Genomic DNA, 9233 nt, shown 5'->3' with positions numbered 1-9233 from the left:
TCAGATAGAAATCACAAACCCTCCGGGTGGTGGTGGTGCATGCCTTTAATCCCAGCACTTGGGAGGCAGAGGCAGGCGGATTTCTGAGTTCGAGGCCAGCCTGTTCTACAGAGTGAGTTCCAGGACAGCCAGGACTATACAGAGAAAACCTGTCTCAAAAAAAAAAAAAAATAAGAGAAAGAAATCACAAACTATTTGTATAAATTTAAAAATCAAAACCCAGGTGTTTATTGTCTATAAGAAACACAACTCAATGGTAAGGAAAGGTTAAAGCAAAAGAATGGAAATGCGTGTATAAATGTAGCAAGTTGAAGCTAAAAACCAGCAGGGGTAACTATAGTTCTAGCAAAGTAGTCTTTAAGCAAAACTGAGACAAGACAAATACAATCATTAAATATTATAATGAGGGGTACATTCAATTTTATAAAACACTATAGAAGGAAAAACCTGTCCAGGTACAATAATAGTGGGTGATTTCAATACCCATTATCATTAATAGACCAATATCATTAACAGATAGACCACTCAAGACAAAAAAAATTCACAGGTAAACCCCAGAGTTACACTGCACCACAGACGAGACTTAACCAAGATATATTCTACCAACAGCTTTGACATGCTTCTTAGCAGCAAATGGGACATTCTCTAAAATGAATACAAAATAGGCCACAAAGGTAATACAAAAATTATTTCTTTCATTTATCAGATCATAATGGAATGAAACTTAAACTCAACAGCAAGAGAAACATAGAAAATATAAAAATGTATGCATACTAAGTAATATTCTGGAATGATCACTGAAAATACAATTAGAATTTTTAGAATACAAAAGAAGAAGCTGTAAGAGGGGAGTTTGTAATTATGAGTACTTTAAATAAAGAAATTAGAAAGACTGTGTTATCCCCACTGTAAGGTCCAGCTACTATACAAACAGAAATCATATTATGATCATATAGAATGATTATTTTAACATATTATTTAAAAGGCTCTTTTGGCAAACTTGATACAGACCCTGAGAAATTAGGAATAAAAGAAAAATATCCCAACATACTATAATGTTAGGCTAAGAAAGGGAAAAATGGGAAAGCAGTTCCTTCAATATCAAGAAAGAGACAATGGTGTCTATTTTCTCAACTGTTATACATTTACAGCTTGAATTGCTATCCAGAGAATTTAGACAAAAGAAAGAAATAAAGGGGATGCAAATAGAAAAGGAAGAAGTCAAATTATTCTTAGTTCCAAGTAATAGGATCCATACTTAAAAGTCTATTGGGATAGATAATTGACAGGACCCACAACTACATAGGAAACAAATTTCTGCATATGTCTCTGAAGGAATTTCTAGGTTGGGTTAATCAAGGTAGGGAGATAGATCCTATTGTGTGTGCCATTATTCCTTGTACTGGGATCCTCAGGGGAAAGTCAGCTAAACATCCACTTTCATCTATTTGTTTTCTTGCTGGCTGTCTCACTCTCTGGTCACCATAATGTATTTCTTTTTACCACGATGGACTGTACATTTGAATCATAAGCCAAAGTAAACCATTCTTAAGTTGCTTTTGTTACAACAACAAGAAAAATAACGTTTATATTCATGGATATTAAAAAATATTGCGCCTAGAGACACTGCAGGTGTGGCTGCTGTGTCACATGTGCATCAGTAGGTGGCAGAGAGGACAGAGGTGATGTCTGTGCTCAGTGTTCTGACCTATAAGCATCTGAATGATTATTAGCCTAACATTCCCTGAGAAAAGGAAGCCTGGGATGACAGCCAGACCAGCACCAGGGGGCCTGGACAGGGAGCTAGCCTAATCTGACCAGTCAGGCACTGTGCAGACATGGGCAGGCAGACCCAGTGCCATAATGTGCATAGCACTCCCAAGACCACTTCTGAGATGACCCCGAACATTCAGTGACCATGGGTGCCACTAAGAGGAACAAGTAAGTGGTGGAGAGATGGAAGGGAAAGAGAAGCAGAAGGATGTGGGCACAATGAAGAGAGGCAGAACTGGAGACTCGACGGTAGTGAGGAACAGCCTGATGTGGGTAGTTGGTGATGCCAACAGGGACCATATGTTTCTGGTCTGGGCTGCCACCCAGGGACATGTTGATGTCTGAGGGGTGTGCAGAACTGGCCCTACCCCTCATCTGGACATACTGGAAGAGCTGTCCCTGGGGGCATGAAAGCAAGAGAGCTCGATCCATCCCTAACTGACTACAGTACTGAGACGAGTGTGTCTTGCATTTTGAGGGAGTTGTAGGTGAACTGGTCCCCAAGTAAAAGAGCATGGGAGAGCTGGCCCTGCCACTGATCTCCTGTGTGGTGGCATGGATTTAGGAGAGATAACCTCCTTTCTCCTCACCACTTGTAGCAGGTAAGAGACGTGGCCCTGGGGTCATAAGAGCAGGAGAGCTGCCCTGGCCCCTAACCAGCTTCGGCACTCTGGAGAGTGGGTCTTGCACCTCACCTGGGTACCATAGTAGAGCTAACCCTGGTAGTGGGGTCACAGGTTGGCTGGGTCCCAAGGGCATGAGCACAAGAGAGCTAGCCCCACAACCTGTCTACTTTGTAGTGACTAGTGACATGGGCAAAGGAGAGATGACTCCCAGCCCTTATTCCTTGTCACCTATAGCAGGTGAGAAAGCTAGCCCTGGGGTAATAAGCACAGGAGAGCTGGCCCTGTGCCTCACCAACTGTTGCACTCAGGAGAGTGGGCCTTTAACTTCACCTGGGCAGCAGGGTAGAGCTGGCCCTGGTTGTGTGGAATGCCAGTAGACTGTCCCCAGTGATGTGACAGTGGGAAAGCCAATGGGCTGACCAGCTCAGGTACCTCTCAGGCCCAGACCCATGGCTTTGAATTGGCCCATCCCAACATCTACCCCATTGATGAACTGCTGGAGTGCATAAAGGGGCTGGTCTTATAGATCCAAAACTACAAGATCTCTGTAACACAGGGCAACAACAGGATACCCAAAAGACTCACTGAGATTCCAATATTGATTGACAGAGTAGCACAAGCCAGAGGCCTCTAACCAGACCAAGGAGTCACTGCAATGAACATTTGCAAGCAAAGAAGTGTAGACAAAAGGGTATATTGTGGGATTCACAGTGACACACTACAGTTTCTACAGTGAGATTTTTTTTTCTGATGGGGGGGCGGTGAGTTGCAAGTGTGGAGTGTGCGTAAGAGGGGAGGAGAAGTGAGTGGGATTGGGATGTGTTAATATATATATATATATTAGACCTGCTAATCAATTACAGTCAAATAAAATTATATAAAAAAGCGAAATATGAAAATTAGTTTCTGGATAATAATGAACATACTGAGAAAGAAATCAAGAAAACAATTCAATTCACAACATCCAAAAAGGAGGAAGGGTGTCTAGCTAGGAACAAAGGTAACCAAGGTGTTTTTTAAAACGGCTTTTAAAAAGCTGAAGGAATCGAAGGAGATATTAGAAGAAATGAACATTGACTTGCAGAATTAATACTATGAAAATGTTTAATTACCAAAAGTGACCTACAAAGTCAATGTAAGCTCCATTAAAATTCCAGTCGTCTTTCTCAGAGAAACAGAAAACACAATGGTAAAGCTTATTATGGCAGCACAAAAGATCCCAGATCGACAAAACAATTCTCAGCAGAAATAGCAAAGCCAGAGGAATCATAGTACCAGATTTCCAATGATAATGCCGAGCCATACTTTCAAAACCAGAATGTTGCTGGCACAAAAACAAGCGTATAGAACAGTGGAATAAACAAAATAAGACATGATGTAAATGCACATAGTCACCTGGTTTTCAAATATCTCCAAAACATATAATGAAGAAAAGACAGCCTATTCAACAAATGGTACTGGAAAATCTGGATGTCTGCATATCGCAAAGTGAAAACAAAATCGGTTATCTCTTATCCTGCATGAAAATGGATTCAAAACTGGATTGAGACCTGAATTTAAGACTTCAAAACCGATTTCCCAGCAAGCACCGCGGGGTGGGCGGGTGCTAGTGCTTCTGGTCTTGGGAGTGACATGTAGTTTATAGGTCTTGTATCTATGGCAGCAGCCAGTTGCAGTTACGGGAGAGAAGTTTCTACCCACAGTCGTCTGGGCTGTAGCGCGCTGTGGAGACAGCTTGGCAGCAAAATTGTGATGCTCCAGGGCAGGCACCATGTTGCATTCATCTTTACACCTCAGCATCTAGCAGTGTCGGCATGTAGTAGGCACTCAAGAAATGTATGTTGAATGAACGATGCCTGTGACAAGCAACTGGACTTTATTCTTTTCTGACCCTTGCTCCTATGACAGACCTCTTGATTGCCTCTATCATCTCTTCAAAGCAGAACTTCTCTAGGGAGCCTGGAAGGGAAACAGCTATGGGCAAGGACATCTTCGGCAAGGCAGGGCTGAATTTTGATGACCTGAACAAGCTTTGGGTGTTAGACCCAAGGAAGAGTGCAAGGATTTTGTGGACAAAATTGGCCGGTTTCAGAAAGTTGTTAGTGGCCTAATTGAGCTTGTTGATCAGCTTGCCAAAGAAGCAGAGAACGAGAAGATGAAGCCACTGGTGCTCGGAACTTGCTGACATCCATATCGAAACAGAGAGAAGCCCAACAGCAGCAACTGCCCGCGCTGGTAGCAGAAAAGAAGATGCAGCTAGAAAGGTATTGGGTTGAATATGAAGCTTTGTGTAAACTAGAAGCAAGAAAAAAATTGAATTTATTGACCAATTTATTTTTCAGAAATGAACTGAAATCTTCAGTTTTATAGCAAGAAAGCACCCCAAGCAAAAAACAAAACCAAACCTCTGTACCATTCCAGTGATTTGACTGATATGCATCAGGGCAGTGTGTTAAAGGAGCACCTGGTAAACACAGTGTACAGCCTCTGCTAGTGGCCAGGCAGCACAGGGCCTCATGTCTTGACTTCTCAGCACAAACTAAGGGCCTGTAAATTTTGGTCCACTTTTTTTTTTTTTTTGTAAATTCACAAAGCTCTCAAGGAAAAGCAATAAATACCATTAGCAAATGGAAAAAAAAAAGACTTCAAAACCTTGAACCTTCTAAAAGAAAACAGGAGAAATACTTCATTATACACATCTGCAAGGACTGTCTGAAGAGCATTCCAATAGTCCTGGATACAAGAGAATGGACAGAAAAAATAGCATTGCAAGAAATGAGAAAGCATATACAGGACAAATGAGACAACACAGTAAAGAAAAGCAGAAAAAGATTGGACATTTATATGTCTGACTATAGTTACTACATATAATATATAAAAATCTCAGACTGTCAAACACCAAAAATGGCATCTGGTCAACAAGTAAGTTCTTAAAGAAAAACTTACAAATAGATCCGAGGAAAAACTTTCAACACCCTTAGCCATCAGCAAAATGAGAATCAGAGCTACACTGAGATACTAGAGAATGTGGAGACAGTAACAAACACTTACAACCTTAGTGCAAGCAACTATAGAAAGTAGTATAGAGGTTCCTTAAAACACTAAAAACAGAAATATCTTCTATTATGTCTGATACTGAAGTTAGTATACAACAGAGATACCTGCGCATTCCTATTTATTAAGGCACTGTTTACTATCGCTAAGTCTTGGAGTTAGCCTAGATGTCCACCAACAAAAAAGGCCTAAGGAGAGATATATATCTCACATATAAATACATTTATATATAGGAGATATATATATATATATATATATATATATATATATATATAATGAAGTTTTATTCATCCATTAAAAAAATAAAACTGTGAGCTGAGGAGACGGCTCAGTGGATTAAGTACTTGCTATAGAAGCATTAGGACTTGAATTTTAATCTCTAGTACCCACGGAAAAAGCCAACGGTAGCCCCATGCCTCCATAATTCCAGTGTTGAGGGCTCAAAACAGGCAATACCCAGGAGCTCTCTGGCCAGCCAATGTATACCAAACCTCCAGTTCTAGGTTCAATAAGAGATTATATCAAAAACAAAACAACAACAACAAAACAAAAAAATTAAAAAGGTAGGGATGTGAAAACAGAACTGTGGGTAAAAGGCATTTGCTTTCAAGTCTTACCTGAGTTTTATACCTAGGATCTACATGGTAGAAGAAACTCACTCCTGAAAGTTGTACTCTGACTTCTTTCTACACATGTACTGTAACTCATGTGTATAAATAAATAAATAAATGTAATTAAAATAAGGTAGAGAAAGGATTGCAAAAGGTATCTCAATGTCAGTGTCTGGCTTCCAAAGACTGCACAGGCAAGAATTCTTACAAACACACATGCATACACATCTACCATACACAAAGATTTCATTAAAAATGGGAAAAGAATCTAGTCAATTTTAAGAAAATAGATAAAACTGGAGGTCATATTGTTGATGAAATAAGCCATAGTTAGAAAGACCAATGTTGCTGGCCAGTGGTGGCAGATGCCTTTAATCCCAGCACTTGAAGGCAGAGGCAGGCGGATTTCTGAGTTCGAGGCCAGCCTGGTGTACAGAGTGAATTCCAGGACACCCAGGCTACACAGAGAACAAAAAAACAAACAAACAAAAAAGAAAGACCAATGTTAAAGTTTTGTCGTATGTAAAATTATATATATATATATATATATATATATATATATATATATATATAACAAAGTAGAAGGGGTACTATACTATCTGAGGAGATGAAGTGAGCCAGTAAGAGGGGCAAGAGAGGATGAGCAAAGTACAAAATATACACAGGAAAATGTCATAATAAAAATCCCATCCTTTGGCATAATGAATATGTGTTGATAATAATTTTTAAAAGAGAATATTTATAATTATCTGATACTATCAGGAAAATTATCTTTTCTTCTATTTGGGGAAGTATAATATATTTGCTCATCAACTTAAAATAATTTCTGCGTATGTGCGCCTGTGGGCATGGCTGTGTGTGTCTGTAGGTTAGCGTGTAACCTCCGATACCCCTCCTCATGTACATCTTGAGACAGCACCTTTTGTTTTGCTACTGACAAAGTCAGACTTCTGAGTCACCTGTCTCTGCCTTCCTTCTACCCTCGGGTGTACTGGGATCACAGATGCCACCCACCATATCTGGATTTTGTAGGTTCCACGGATTCAAAACTCTGGTCCTCCACCTGTGTGGCAATTGCTGTTGCCACTGATCCACATCTCCAGCCTCTAAACATTTTTATAACAACAAAAATCTCTTTTAGAAAATGCTCTAGCCAGGCTTGGTAGTGCATACATTTAACCTAGCATTTCAGAGGCAGAGGCAGAATGATCTCTGAATTTGAGGCCATCCTGGTCTATATAGAGAATTTTGGTCTATATAGAGAATTTTAGGCCAGCCAGGGCTTCATAGTACGATCTCTCTCTCTCTCTCTCTCTCTCTCTCTCTCTCTCTCTCTCTCTCTCTCTCTCTCTCTCTCACATACATACATACATACATACATACATACATACACACACACACACACACACACAAACCACCTGATATTCCCATTGCTCAAAGAAAATTACTGTTAAATTGTCATACGATATTCCAGATTTCTCTTTATTGTTGTTAAGACAGGGTTCCTCACTGCACAGGAAGACCAATGGGCTGGACCTAGCCCCTCCACTCCAATGTAGCAGATGTGCAGCTTGGTCTTCATGTGGGCCGTGAACAACTGGAGCAGGGGCTGGCTATCTCAAAAGCTGTTGCCTGCCTGTGGGATATGTTCCTCTAGCAGGGTTGCCTTGTCTGGCCTTAGCGGGAGAAGAAATGCCTAGCCTCACAGAGACTTGATGTACCGGGGCAGGGTTACCCAGGGGGCTCCACTCTTGCAGAGGAGAAAGGGAGGGGGGAGTGATTGTGGGAGGGGATGATCTGGAGGGGAGGCAGTGATCAGGAGGTAAAGTGAATTTTTAAAATTCCTCATCAGATAATAGAGCCTTGTTCTTTGGCTTTACAGATTCCAGAAATGTCAGATGAGTAAACTTATATTCACTGTGAATTCCCCGGTCTATGCTTCTTAAAACAGAAAAACAAGAAAAAAAAAAAAGACAGGATTTCTCTACATAGATCCAGCTGTGCTAGACCCCTTCTGTAAGCCAGGCTAGCCTCGAACTCAGAGACCCACCTGCCTTTGCCTCCGGAGTGCTAGAATTAAAGGTGTGCACCACTGTGCCTGGCTAATGTTAGAGGTTTTTAATAATACATATATATCTACTTTCTTTATAACAAATGAAAGCAGAGAGAAAAGGTTTAATTTACTTTCCCCTAAACACCCCTTTGAACCCACCTCCCCAAAATAACAAATGTATGGCATTTATACTCTGCTACCTCATTTTTCTGATCGATCTATGTTTACGGGTATTCTGTCTGCATGTACATCTGTATACCAGAAGGGGACACAGGATCGCACAGGGCTATATAGTTCGATGGTTGTAAACCGCCAGATGAGTACTAGGAATTGATGAACTCGGGACCTCTGCGAGAACAGCCAGTGTTCTTAACTGCGGAGCCCTCTCTCCAGCCTCCATTTTAACAGACATATGAGTACTTCTGAAGCCGGAGTAGGACCGGATTACAAACTGCCACGTGGAGAGGGTGCTTGAGACTGCGGTGGGCATGTGGAAGTTGGAGGTGCTTTGTTCGGGGTAAAGAAATGGCCACAGATTATTACGGTGGACTATGGCAGATGGTGTTACCAAGAGACTACGCACTCTTCCTGGGGTAGTACCAGAAAACCCTGCGTGGTTGGCGTTTGAGTTCTGGAACATTCCGTCCATACAAATGGGGTTATGGGCATGGGACAAACCATTATACTTGAGGGTTTGACTTTCGAAACTTGCTTAGATTGTTGGGGTTTTTTTTTAAGAGTTTTTTTTTTCTGTTTCTTTCTGTCTTCAATGGGTTTCCATCCTACCAACAAATAGTTGTTTCTTGTTTCTTCCAGTAATCAGATGCCAGTCCCTATACCCCACATCCTCTCACCCCACCCCTGCCAGTCCTGAAAGTTGGAACAGTCCAAGAGCAAAACTCGCGAGAGTTTCAAAGAGATTTGGCCTTCGAACATCCTTTTCTCGGGCTTTGTCTTCTAGTGCTGTCCACGGTGAGAGGCAACTGGTAGTCTGTCTCTGTCGCCCTTGGTTGGTGGACTGTTCTTCTAACAGGTATGTTCGGCTTATACCTTTTCTGGGCACAAGCTCGCAGAGCGGTGAGGCCTGGTTTGGATTTTGGGGGTTGCGGGAGAGGA

At 41.4% G+C, this 9233-nt stretch overlaps 1 non-coding gene and 1 pseudogene across 1 annotated transcript; both read left to right on the top strand.

Moving 5' to 3' along the window:
* The first annotated feature begins 1610 nt into the window (after nucleotides 1-1610).
* LOC114621269 lies at nucleotides 1611-1742 on the top strand. The gene has a single exon (XR_003711406.1). It is a non-coding gene; the product is annotated as a small nucleolar RNA SNORA17 (small nucleolar RNA).
* A 2633-nt stretch (nucleotides 1743-4375) lies between these two features.
* LOC114621213 lies at nucleotides 4376-4769 on the top strand (annotated as a pseudogene).
* Nucleotides 4770-9233: the final 4464 nt, after the last annotated feature.

The sequence above is a fragment of the Grammomys surdaster genome, unplaced genomic scaffold (assembly GCF_004785775.1).
Source record: "Grammomys surdaster isolate TR1022 unplaced genomic scaffold, NIH_TR_1.0 173, whole genome shotgun sequence".
In the NCBI taxonomy this organism is placed as follows: Eukaryota; Metazoa; Chordata; class Mammalia; order Rodentia; family Muridae; genus Grammomys; species Grammomys surdaster.
The sequence above is the reverse complement of the archived record's forward strand: the minus strand, read 5'-3'. Positions and strand labels throughout refer to the sequence as shown.